Raw genomic sequence first — 13,793 nt, 5'->3', positions numbered from 1 at the left:
TCATGAAATTACTCTTTATAACATCCTACTACGAGATGTGTTTAAGCAAAGCAATGCCCAAATGATTCTTGAACGATGAACTATAGAGCTTCGCTTGAAGAATAATAGATATTATCATCTTAGAATTAGTCGTGATAAAATCGATGAAGTAATCTCTATGAAACGTCCCATAAAGAATGACATAAAATTTTCATATTTAGATTAATAAATCGTTAATACATATCATTTACATAACCCAAGGTAATCAAGATTTATCAAAACATCATCAAATCAGAGTAAATCACAGAATGCAGAAACACGTGTTGTGCTCTACAATCATCCCGAGCACTTCCATTTGAAAACAAAAGTACATGAAACATAAACTGAAAACTGTAAGCACAAAGCTTAGTGATTTCCCTAAGATACCTCATACCTTGCAAATAATATAATGAGACACAACCAAATGAGATACAGGCCCCGCCCACACTCAAATAACGGCCCTCACCCAACGAGATACGGGCCCCGCCCACACTCGAATAACGAGCCACACCCAATGAGATACAAGCCCTGCCCATACTCGAATAACAATGATATATGGGCCTCGCCCACACTCGCATAACAATGAGACACGGGCCTTCCTACACTCGCATAACGGGCCCCGCCCACTAAGCATATACCCACATAATCATATAACATTCAAACACATGCAAAAATCACAAAGATAGTAGCATACTGTACAATCATCGGGCCCCGCCCACATATAAATCATATATGCATAATCTGATACTTGCATACAGAATAACCATTAGGCCCCACCTAATAAGCATACAAAACACAAACACATGCAAGAGTCACACAGACATCTATCACTATACATAGCAAGCCATGGGCCATTTTTGTACTTTCGATTCGCTAAACATAGCGAGGAGATTTACCTCACATTGCCGAATCACACAAAAAGAATCTTTGGCTGATGGCCCGTAAGAATTCTCGTGCTATCAATCACAAGTTAAACATCCATCAATAATCGGATCCGACCCACACTAAGTGTCCAAACTAGGGTAAAAGATCTTTTTACCCTTTTCATAACTTGGCCCAAAACCAAGGTCCGATTCAACAATCCAAAAGCCCATTTCCAAATAAACATCCAAGGCCGAAAATAACCCATGGTCAACCTTGGTCAAACTTCTTGTCAACTTCAAAGTCAACAAGCCATTTTGACCAAACACGTCGTGTTTCTCCTTGAACACGCCGTGTTCCTCCCTCATCCAGATAATCGGGAAATCCCCAACCAAGACGCTGTGTTTGTCCGAGATTCAACAACTTAATATATTAAGATACTATCTCTGATTTCAAGAGCTCTGAAGCTGATACCTAGACCAAAATGACACTTAGAAGGGTAAAGTTTCCATCTTTACCCATACGGATTACCAAAAAGGGTCCAAACCCAACCAAAAAGGCCTGATATAGAAAGAGCAAAACCAATAAACACTTAATCCTTGAAGACATAACCCCAAAATGCATATATGATTTCCTTGAGCTAGAAAACCACGTAAAGTTGCCAACTTTGCGTTTATGCATGCCTAAATGAAGCTCTTAAGATCTTCTCCTCCTTCACAAGGACCAACAATAAGCACCAGGGACCTCTTACTAGCTCAAGAACACCACCAAGAGACTTAAAGATCGATTTTAGAGTTTTAGTGTCAATGAAGGATGGTAAGGAGACCAACTCTTGGGGCTTAAAGAGATTATATAAGCTGCAACATCCTAAAAATTAGGGTTTCCTTCCCAGCTTCCAACACGTCGTGTTTAGACACCAACACGCCGTGTTGACCTTAATGAGAACCATGCTTTTCCTCAACTAGACACATCGTGTTGGTTCCTCCAACACGCTGTGTCCAGACCTCAAAATGGGATTCATTCCTTATAGTTGCTCCTCAAGATTCCAGGTGTTACACTCTAAGCGTGGATTTATCCGATACTTAAAATCCCCATTTTCCAAGTACTCATGAATATTGTAGCAATCTTTGTGCGACGTCTAATCTCCATAGACAATCTATAAACAATTCATGACAGTCTTGATTCACTACCTAGTTCTAAAAGTATAAATGACTGCAAAATTTGAATAATAGAATATTTTTCTCTCTTTTCAGGGTGCCAAATGAAGTCGTCAAAAAGACTAAGACGGAGAGCATCCGGACAAAATTCTATTGGGTGGGTTCGGTTAAAATAAGAAAGTTACTTGTCTAGGTTCGGGTACAATAAGAAAAGGTTTTAGATACCAACGAAAAATGTGGTTTCAACATTGGCAGAGTATGAGCATTTAATCTCGCTTTATTGGCAAAATGACGGTGACGGTTCTATGTAGACTAATGGTCTGTTAGAAAAAAAATTTATAATGGCACACTAGAGAGAGACCGATTGATGGTTTGTTAAAGTGGCATTTGGGGTAAAATCTTTCATCTTCACAATGATTTTAATTATTTGAATTTGGACCTTCTTTCGACGTTTTCTATCAAAAACAATAGGTCAAGATGGATAGAATTCAAGGATGGCAATTTCTCAGCCCTACGTCAGGTCCATAAATGATGACGTTTTGTTAAAAGGTAATACTTGCAATACTATTTGGAATCACATTGAATCTGCCAAGGCAAACATCTTAAGCAATCATTTTAATTTGTATGTTAGGCTTGGTCATCTATACACCAGATTTAACCTCCATAGAATTGGGATCCCTTTGCAATCAGGTATATGCACCCTATATACGTCTAGCAATGAATCTGAATCACAGTTATTTATGGACCACCCTAAAGTCATTGACCTCAGTGTGATTTTGCATCATTTGTGGAGGGTCATCCCTATTACTAGTCTGTCAATCACAGATTTGTTTTTGAGGTTGGACAGCCTCTGCTCTGATGGTCCTGTTCTGGATAACGTAGATATGGCAACGAGGTTGTCTTCAGTTGGAAATCCAGGAGCAGCAAAGAGTTAGTAGCTGACATCCAACCTTGGGTTGGTTAAGTATTATGGCTAGAAAAGAAGAATAGTTTTGTTAGTGAATCTACTCTACCAATACTCGCAAACATTGCCTCAACTACTAGTAACTCTTGCCTCTGACTAGCTTTGTTTTAAAAAAAAAACACCATTTTGTTTAAAAAACATCATATAAATAATACCCACTTATATTTTTTGAGACATATTGAGCATATTCAATGTCTCAGTAGATGTGAAATTTTTTTTCGTCTACAAAGTCTGGACTGACATTTTCTAATACGGGAAAGTATTGAAAGGTTAATACATTTGAAATGTTATTCCTTTATGAAACGTGTGCTTGCATCTCATTAGAATAGATTATGAGTAATGTGAAATATGTTTATAGGATCTTGTGGTATTCAAATTCATATACATATGTTTATAGATCTTCTGAAATATCATTAGAATAGATTATGAGTAATGTGAAATATGTTTATAGGATCTTGTGGTATTCAAATTCATATACATACACATACAGATACACATTTTGATATATATTTGTACTCATACAAATTCCCTGACAGAAAATAAAACAAGTTTTAAACAAAGATTAATCCACCCTGCAGCCAAAGAACACTGTATCTGCTACTTTTATCAGCAAAGACAAGTATAAAGCTTGTGTAGTAGATGTTTTGTACTTAGGCTTTTTTTAATCAATCGAACTAATTGATATATCCCGATATAGAGTCCAAGTTGGCCTCTGTTATAACAAAAGTTCATGTTTATTGTTTTCACCATTTATCTAATAAATTAAACCAAACAGGCCGTACCCGTATCTGAAACGTGGGGGAAAAAGAAACGCCTAGGAAACAGCTGGGAAACTTTTCCGGGACAAATCGGGAAATCCAGAAACGTTTCTGTGAAGTTTCCTCAAAGTTTCAATTTTTTTTAAGTCCAAAAAGGGTAATAGAGTAATGGGTTATACTAATCGATATAACCCTACAAGTACAAGCCTAAACGGATCGCTGCCTCGTTGGTAAATTCCAATAGTCACATCAAATTCATTACAAAATCTGAGTCTGATAGATCTTAATCACAATTCTGAGTTTATACTCTCAGCACCAAATCTGGTATGGCCCGCTTTTCATTATCAGCCACTGATCTTAAGCAACCAGAGGTTGTTGAATTGGTGATCAAGGCTTTCAAACAGCTTCATAAGGCCAAGTTTCTTGCTATAAACTCAGATGTTGTGAGGTTTCTTTCAGGTCTTGAAGTTAATGTTGAAATTGGTGTAGCAGCTTCATGGAAGATTCGTTGGATTGACTGCTTACAGGCGTTGAAGAAATCAAGAAATCATTGTCATGTAAGGTTACTTACAGGGTAGCCATTCTTTCTTCTTTACGCTAGGCTACTGAAACATACAAATGTTTTGTCCCATCATCTCTGGATTCTTCTCAACCATCCAATTCATCCTGTTTATTAGAATGAAGATTAGTTAACTTCTCTGGTTTGTGACACAAAAAACATTTTGAAAAAGCTATGAGTTCAAAAATTAAAATCACTAAAACTAAAATTTCTGTCAGATTTTTTTGCTTTTAGGAGATCTAATACTCGATCCCTACATATCTGCATCTTTAGTGATATTTAAGCAATAAGCATGTAAAGAACTACAGATCAGATCTGCATAATCTCCAAACAGTATTCAATAAGAATGGAACTAGATGTCAGATTTAGAGTAATGAAACGTTATATAAAGTTACCTTTCCAAGCATAAGATACAGGGGCCTCGGACAAACCCACAAAACCAACTCTTGAAATGCTATGAACACCTAACTGATACCGATCTGATTCTACTAGGCTGACAACAGAATACAGATCAATGTATAATATGACTGACAGCCGAACAACACAATCTTGGAAACACCAAAATGTATATGGCGGATCCTTACTATCAGTACTTTTTGGATCTATTGTGCATGATAAACAAAAATAAAATCAACACATGAAACTCTTGGTGATTATCATGAGTCGATAACTTAATGAAAACAATGCATGATTTTCATATATGTAAGAAACGATTCTGATCTAGATTGACAGCGGCTGCGAAATCGTATTGAAATGAAACTGAACATCGTATATATAATGGTTAAGAAATGTGTGGGCGTAACCCTATAACCCTGATCTCTAGCGTTGGTGATTTTCATCAACCTCCCCTACTATTGTACATATCTTCAAATAGAACCCTAATGTTACGCAAAATGACACTTTTATTACTTGATGAATAAAGTGGTACTTGATTTTTTATATGTAATTTTTTAAGAGCTATTATATATAAATGGCCACAGCCCACAGTACTTGAGTAACTTTTTCTAACGTAAATTTAATCATTTCTAGACTACTCTAAGTTTTACATATGCCTCCGACAAAACAAGAACCGTCAACTTCAAGGAGGGGCAACACCTGATACGGTTAGACTATTATAAGTGTTTTGGTAAATGGCAACAATACTCTGATTTTTTTATTTTTGGAAAAACAGTTGATACATTTTTCTTTCTTGTTTAAGTGAGAATATCTTTCATCGTTTGACATTGTAATTATTCGAGGTTGAGTATACGGTATTCATGGTTTAGCCTTTCAACATAAAATGACGTAATTAGCACAAACGTATTAACTTGTTTGGTTACAAAATTAATGGTTTCAATAAATGTTAAAAGTACGATTTATGTGTTAAATGAAATCACAATAAAATTAATGGTTTCAATAAATGTTAAAGGTACAAACGACATAGAGAGAACGACGGGTGAGGCCTTTGATTTAGCAGGAGCAAAGATGATTTGGAAGGCGGCCATCTGTTAGGATGAAACGTTGATTTCTTTTAAGGCGTGAGGTAGATGTCTAGGGTTTTACAATACCTAAAAAAACATTGATCCCCCAAAAATGGATATCAATGGTTAAATTTGGATATTTATTAATAGATATATGTAATATTACTAATATATCCTTATTAATATAATTAATGATTAAAATATTGTTAAATTCTCATTGGTCCATACATGCGTACAATAGTTATACGAAACATTTGAACCTATATATATATATATATATATATATATATATATATATATATATATATATATACTCTCACGGTGGAAAAGAAAACATGATAAATCTTATAAGGGTAATGAGAAACGACATTTTATGACGTTCTATTTTCATTCAATATTAAAGGAAAGGTAGCATTATTAAAGACAAGTTGTGAAGAAGTTTAATTGTAGTGAATATAACCCACAAAAACTGTTACTATAGGAAAAAGCCGTCACCATAATGTACTAATTTTTGTAGTTTTTTCAATCATTTTTCGATAACTATCACCATAAACTACTTTCCATCACATGTTGTTTTATTTTTATGACCATTACTGACTTTTAGTGACGTAATAGATTAAAGAGTGACCATAAACTACTTTTAGTCTTGTTTTTTTTGTTTCTCATTACTATTGTTAACTATTAGTGACATGTCATATGTTAAACCATGACGATAACTACTATTAGTCACACATTTTTTTTGGTTTGTCATGACTATTGTTGAATTTTAGTGACACGTAATATATTAAAACATGACCATAAACTACTATCAATCACTTGTTTTTTTAGTTTGTCATAACTGTTATTACTTTTTGTAACAAGTAATATATTAAACCGTGACAATAAACTGCTTTTAGTCACACGTTTTTTTTGTTTTTCGTGACTGTTATGGATTTTTAGTGACACATAATAGATTAAGTTGTGACTATTGTTGACATTTAATAACACTTTTTCATTTTTCATGATTATTATTGAACAACTTAAAACCATTTATATGCCAAATATTGGCCAATTAATATCATGTACGTTACTCTGATAAACAAATTAAATTAATAACCAAAATACATCATTTATATTTCACATATAGACAATATGTTTACAGCAACAATTTGATAAATCATTACAAGAAGTCGTTATCTCCAACTATCAAGCCATCACGTGTACAAATGCAACATTACCAATGGGCTCAAGTTCATATACACCATCCCCATTAGTCTCATTATTAAACGCATCTGCATCAGCAGAAAGGGAAAAAAAATCATCAATTCGTATAAGCAACATATTTTATTTTTTACACATAATATAGACAACATATTCTATCTTTTACGCATCATCACTTCTTAAAGAAAAGAAATCATCTATTTTAATGAATATACCCAACATACTTAATCGTTTATACATAATAGCAATGTGATTACATTTTATACTCAATACAGCAACATACTTTCTCACTCCTTTCCCAACGATTCAGAAGCAAAAGCACAAAAGGAAAAGTTTCTGATCATTAATCACTTGCCCTGTTTGGATAAATACCAAAGTGGGCATCAATGAAAAGAAGGTACATAACATCTAGCAATAAATGATATAATGAATTTCCAATGATTTATGTACCTTCACCCTTCCTTGTGTTCTTGATACCTAGAACCCATCCCTAAACGTGAAACACGTTGAAATAAGAAGAAAAAATGTTTAGAAATAAGATACATCTCATGAGAATTAAAAAGGAAGCATGGATCATTTGCTTGAAAGGTCATGGTGTGAGTTCTTGTATTGAATTAGCTAAAACATACCACTCCACAACCTGTTGTAAATGTAAGTCATGGATGTAATCTTCATTTTCAAACAAAACAATCAAAAATCAAGTTTTATGAGTTTAAACAGGAACTAAATCCAACCATGGTTGTAATCATTATGAACAGCTCCACCAGATGCTCTCGAGTTGCAAATGAAAGACTATGTTTACCACCGTCAATGAAAATTCCAAGCTTAATCATGGTTTCATCTAAATTAGGGCTTACAGAAGAAAATCAGGAACATATTACCTTGAGTGGAATCGTGCTCAATGCAATATCTGATCTCAAAAACGAAGTAAGTCAATGAATTGTTTGGGAACTAGGGGCGATGATTAAAATTTGCAGAGGTTGTGATGGATTTGTTTCTTTGGTGACAACCACGTTTGAGTGAACATTTGCAGATTGACCGCTTGAGGTGAAATTGGAAGGAGACGAGAGATTTGTACCTGGATAGTATTATTTCACCTTCTTGGCTCTTAAAACACCATTTCTCTTATTTCTTTTTCTCAAAAGCCCTAAACATTAAAACCATATAAATAGATTGAAAGGTACATTACAAAATTGTAGAAAAACAAGCAAAAGTGGAAGGAGATAACGAAGCATGGTAGATACACTGGGTAGGCAGAGTGGGAGTAACGCAAGTTAGGTGGAGCGGAGGCAGTGCCAATGAAGCACTAGAGAGAGTCGATGGAGCAGGGTTAAGGAGTTTGCAGGCGACTGAAGAATCTTTCATAGAAGAGAGGGGAGAACCGGTACAAAGAAGGAAGGAAGGAGATGAGCAATGAGAGGAAGCAGTGTAGAGACTGCAGTGGAAGGGTGGAGGTGTTGGTGTTGGTGCTGCTGGCGGTAGTGTTGCTGGGGACTGTAATCACTTATGGGGAGCATCGTAGGTTGGAGACGACGTGTAGTGGGTTAGCGTCAGAGGTGGTGTAGGCAACGCCTGAGGAAGTGTGTGGAATCGCTCGTTCCAAGGGAGAAGCAAAAGGCAAAAAAATAGATCAGTCATCGATTAGGGTATGTTAGGGCGATTATGAGTGAAAGCCAAAAGAGAAGGGGATAATTTGGGACTTTTGAAACTTTTAGGGAATTTGGATGCTTTAAATATTTCAGGATTTTGATGGTGGAAAACATAAGATTTGAAGAGATACAAAAAATTGGACCCCATCTGAATACTTGTTTTATTTTTCTTTATTTTTCAACATTGTAACCATAAAACAGTTATAGTGTCATATTTTGTTTTATTGTTACTATTTTTAGTTTTGGACACATATAAAAATCAAAACGTAATTATAAAGTACTTTTAGTTACATGTTTTTTTTAATGTCATAATAAAATACTTAGAGTCGCATATTACTTTTTTTTATTCAAAATCATTAATTTTAAACATACATATGACATTAAAGTGTTATAATAAAATACTTATTATCACATGTTTTTTTTTTAATTTTCATAATAAAATACTTACAGTCACAATGATCGAACGTCACTACTGGTTAGTATTTGTCACATTTTTTATGTAAAACAATGACAAAATGTGTGAACATAGTTTGCAATGTTGACGGTTTTTAGATAACATGTAACTAAAACATTATTGGAATTTAATAAATTACCTTTAGTGACGCAATTAACCAAATACATGACAAGCATGTTTCCAAAACATGTGGTCATAGGTCATTTTTGTACTATTATGAGGTGTTTCTTTGTTGCGTCCGGCCTAAAAGGAACCTGGCTAAAAGTAAAGTCATGCTAACTCGTATTACTGACTCAGAGGTTCAAAACCTGCGTACATGGTTGGCTTCCGCCATCGGTTTGTTTGCTTTCTCCTATCATGGTGTTCCGGTGGGTGTGAAGATAACAATAATATCATCTTGGAAAACTAAATATTGTTGAAAATTATCAGTCTATATAGTTTTTTTAGATTGTCCGACAAAACACTTTTGGAGGTTGATAACAATAATATCATCTTGGGACCTACTTGTTCTCTGTTTTCAAGGTACCAAATGGAGTCATCAAAAGATTGAGAGCATCTTATTATAAATTCTTTTGGGTTGGTTTGGATGATAATAAGAAAATTATCTGTATTGCTAGGGAAAATATTTTACATTCCAAGGAAAAATGTGGTTTCAACATTGGCATATCATTTAATCCCGCTTTATTAGGAAAATGGTGGTGATGGTTCGATATTGACTAATGGTCTATCTGGAAAAAATTTATAACGGTACTGTGGAGAGAGACAGAATGATGGCTTGTAAAAGCTGCATTTGGGGCAATATCATTAATCTTCAGACTTATTTTAATTATTTGAATTTGGACTTACTTTCCATGTTTTCTATAAAAAACAATAGGTCAACTTGGCTTGAAATCAATGACCGCAATTTCTCGGTGTCCTCCATCAGGTTCATTAATGATGACGTTTTGTCAAAATATAGTACTTACAAAACTATTTGGAATCGCATTGCACCTGCCAAGGCAAACATCTTAACTTTTCGTGTTACGTTGGTTATTTATACACTAGATTGAATTTGAGTCAAACTTATTTCTAGACTACCCAAAAGTCATCATGGTAAGTGTGATTTTGTGTCAGTTTTGGAGGGACATCCCTATTACTAGTGTGTCCATCATTGATTTATTTTTGATTAGTTATGTATTAGAGCTAGAAAAGATGAATAGTTTGGTTGGTTTATCTAGTCTATCGATCCTCGTAAAGATTGCCTCAACTAAATGTAACTATGGCCTCTAACTAGCTTTGTTTTTAGAAAAATAAACACCGTTTTGTTTAAAGAACATCATACAAATAATACTCACTTATATTTTTTGAGACTTATTGTGTATATTCCATGTCTCAGTAGATGTGGAAATTTTTCCAGCTACAAATGCTAAAGTGACATTTTCTAATTGGGGAAAGTATTGAAAAGTTAATACATTTGAAATGTTGCTCCTTTATGAAACGTGTGCTTGCATGTCTTATAATAAAAGTTTGACTGATATGAAATATGTTTATAGGATCTTGTGGTATTCGAATTCATATACACTAGGTGTGAGACTCGTGTATTACGTAGGTTTATTAAAAGGACCAAAAATAACGATGTGAGCAAAAAAATCATTAACGCAAGTTTTGGTAACCACAAAGAAAATGTTCATAAAAAAAAAGTAACGACTGAGTTTGTGACATTTGTTAAACCACATGGACTACTTATGTAATTTGATCTCAATTAAACTATATTAATAAAATTAACTAATATGAATTCATAAATGGAATGTACTATCTACATTTATATATATATATATATATATATATATATATATATATATATATACACACACACACACACATATTAACTAATATATTAATAGAAAGAGGAATTTAAAAATAGAAAGTTATTATCTACGTTAATTAATATATTTATAAAATTAACTAAAATGAGGTGGTATTTAATAGATGAAATTTGAATAAAAAATGAAAAACTATAAAAATGACAAGTGGATATTAAATAATTTAAAAAAGAATTTCAAAATGACAAATATCAAGAAAAATAGGACATATAACAAAAATCATTCTTATTTATTATCTTACGTCTCGTTCCCGAGTTTAACAACAGAAAAGAAGAGAAAAGGAAAGAAAATCACGAGAGAAAAGAAGAGAAAGGAAAGGAAAATAAAATTTTCTTTCGTGTTCCCGAGTTGGAGAGAAGTGGAAGGAAAATGAATCATTTTGTTCTTTCTTTCCAAATCCTCCCAAATCGGAAAGAAAGTTAGGAGGGAAAATGATCCTCCCATTTCTCTCCACTTCCTTCCACTTCCCTTCTTTAATGAAACTCGGGAACACCAATCTCTTTTATTTCTTCTCATTTCCACTAATTTCCTTTCTTTTTTCTCTTTAAGTTGAACCTGGAAACGAGGTGTTAGAGACATTGATACACGTACACATACACATACACATACACATACATATACACATACATATACACATTTCATATATATTTATACTCATACAAATACACTGATAGAAAATAAAAAGGGTTCTAAACAAAGATTAATCCACTCTGCAGCCAAAGAACACCATATCCGCTACTTTTATCAGCAAAGACACGTACACATACACATACAGATACCACGTGGGTTTTCCTTTAGATGATATCACCTGAGCAAATTCAGTGTGAAATGAAACATTAACCCATAAGACTTTATGAGTCCACAATAGAGGTGATAATTACAAACTGCACATATTAAAAATTAATCATATTAACATGATGTTTTGACCATCATTAATGGTAAAGGAGTTGTTGTATTAAAAACTAATCATATTAACTGTAGGTTGGACAACTTACAGGGGAGCCCTCCTTCCGTCTTTTGCCTCATCTTCCAAGGATTTGTCTCAGCCAACCACTTCATCCTATTTATTTTAATGAACATTAGTTAACTTTTTTGGTGTGCCACGCACAAAAAAAAATATTGAAAAACCTTCGGATTCGAAAACTAAAATTACTAAAACTAAAGACTCTGTCAGATCTTTTTGCTTTAAAAAGATCTAATACTCGATCACCACGTATCAGTATCTTTCTTAATATTTAAGGAAAAAGAATGTAAAGAACAACAGATCAGATCTGCAACACAATCTCCATAATCTCCAAACAGTATTCAATATGAATTGAAGTAGATGTCAGCTTTAGACTAATAAAATTAACGTTGCTAGATATAGCAGAAATTGGAAAGTTGAGCAGAAAAATTGATTGGAATCCAAACATTTACATAAGATGTAAAAGTTGTTAAAAAATGACACAATTGTAAGGGTGTTCTACTATTAATCGTTTTGCATGAAATGAACATCTAATAAAAAAATATGCATGTTTCTACGCAATGGAGAAGCATATTTCCACAACTCAGCAACACAACTATTTTTTTCCATGATTTTGTGAACTATAACTTGCATCCAACCACCTCATTCTAACCATCTAAGGGCCTCGGTTAAGCCGTTTCAATGGCCCCACAATAGCCTTTTGCTTCGTCGGTTCCATCCCACCATCAACCACTTGCAACATCATTTATGTCCTTCTTGAATCCAGATGGATAATGTAGCATCTGCACTTAGGGTGTAAAATGTTTTAGATGTTAGGTTTTCTTTGTATCAAATATACTTAAACTAGGTAGTGAAAAAATAAATTATGATATACCTAAGTGTACATGCAACCTATGGATGTATGTCTTCATAATAGTTATTGCTAGCCTATGAAAAGATAAATACAAAAGAAGAATCACATACCTCTCTTGTTGCTAAAGACCTTCGTGCTTGAGCTCTCGTGCGCGTGACCTTGTTTACATGAACAAGACGCAAACTAGAATCCTTCTCTTGGTTCACAACCAATAAACTTAAAAGCGCATAATCAAAATATAACTATGAGGAGTCAAACTCTAAACAAAATCCTCTACAAGAAGGGAGAAAAAAGACGTGAAACTTCAAGCCAAGAATAAGCAAAGAACAATGAATCCCTCACGCCTTACTTATAGCTTTGGATATCTTCCACTGTTTTTGTTGGAATAGGTGTCTAAGTGTAACACCCGGTTTCCCCAGGTATATTAATTTAATTGCCTTTTTGATTATTATGGAAGTGACTCGACGAGTTGGTGCTTAGATTCGTCGAGTCTGGACGCGATTTGGGTGACATGGTTAATAAGGGACCCGACGAGTCCAATGGAGTGAGTCGCCAAGTCAGAGCTGACGAAAGAAACCCTGATTTCTCGGGTTTGGGACCTATTTAAAGGCGCTTATGGCCTTCATTTGCGGCTGCCAATCCATAGAGAGAAACCCTTGAGTGCTTGAACGTTTTGAGAGAGAAAGGAAGCCATTCTTGACCTTTGAGGTGTTATTTAGCAAGAAGAAGGAGATTCTAGCCAAGAGGAAGCAAAGGAGGTTGCTATTCTGTGGATTTGAAGCTCAGAGCATCACATTTGAGTTAGTAATTCGACTCTTCTTCTATTCTTATGATGTCCTTATGGATTTGGGGTTTCTTGGACACTTTATTGGTTAGATTTGATGTGCTATTAGTCCCTTATTGTGATGAGGTTCTGGATCTGGATCCATAGAGGTCTAGAGGACATTTCTCTTCAAGCTTTATGAAGAACAATGGAGGTTTTGGCCTTGGGTTATGGTATTTGGGGCTAAGTCATCTTATATGATCAAATAGAT

At 34.3% G+C, this 13,793-nt stretch overlaps 1 long non-coding RNA gene across 1 annotated transcript; it reads right to left on the bottom strand.

Moving 5' to 3' along the window:
- Nucleotides 1-3,430: 3,430 nt before the first annotated feature.
- On the bottom strand, nt 3,431-5,120 carry LOC111918301 (uncharacterized). Its single transcript, XR_002859148.2, has 2 exons — nt 4,713-5,120; nt 3,431-4,424 (listed from the first exon to the last, which is right to left on the bottom strand). It is a non-coding gene; the product is annotated as an uncharacterized LOC111918301 (long non-coding RNA).
- Between the last annotated feature and the right edge of the window lie 8,673 nt (nt 5,121-13,793).

The sequence above is a fragment of the Lactuca sativa genome, chromosome 5, assembly GCF_002870075.4.
Source record: "Lactuca sativa cultivar Salinas chromosome 5, Lsat_Salinas_v11, whole genome shotgun sequence".
NCBI classification, from domain to species: Eukaryota; Viridiplantae; Streptophyta; class Magnoliopsida; order Asterales; family Asteraceae; genus Lactuca; species Lactuca sativa.
Note: the sequence above shows the minus strand (reverse complement) of the source record. Positions and strands in the feature narration are given on the sequence as shown.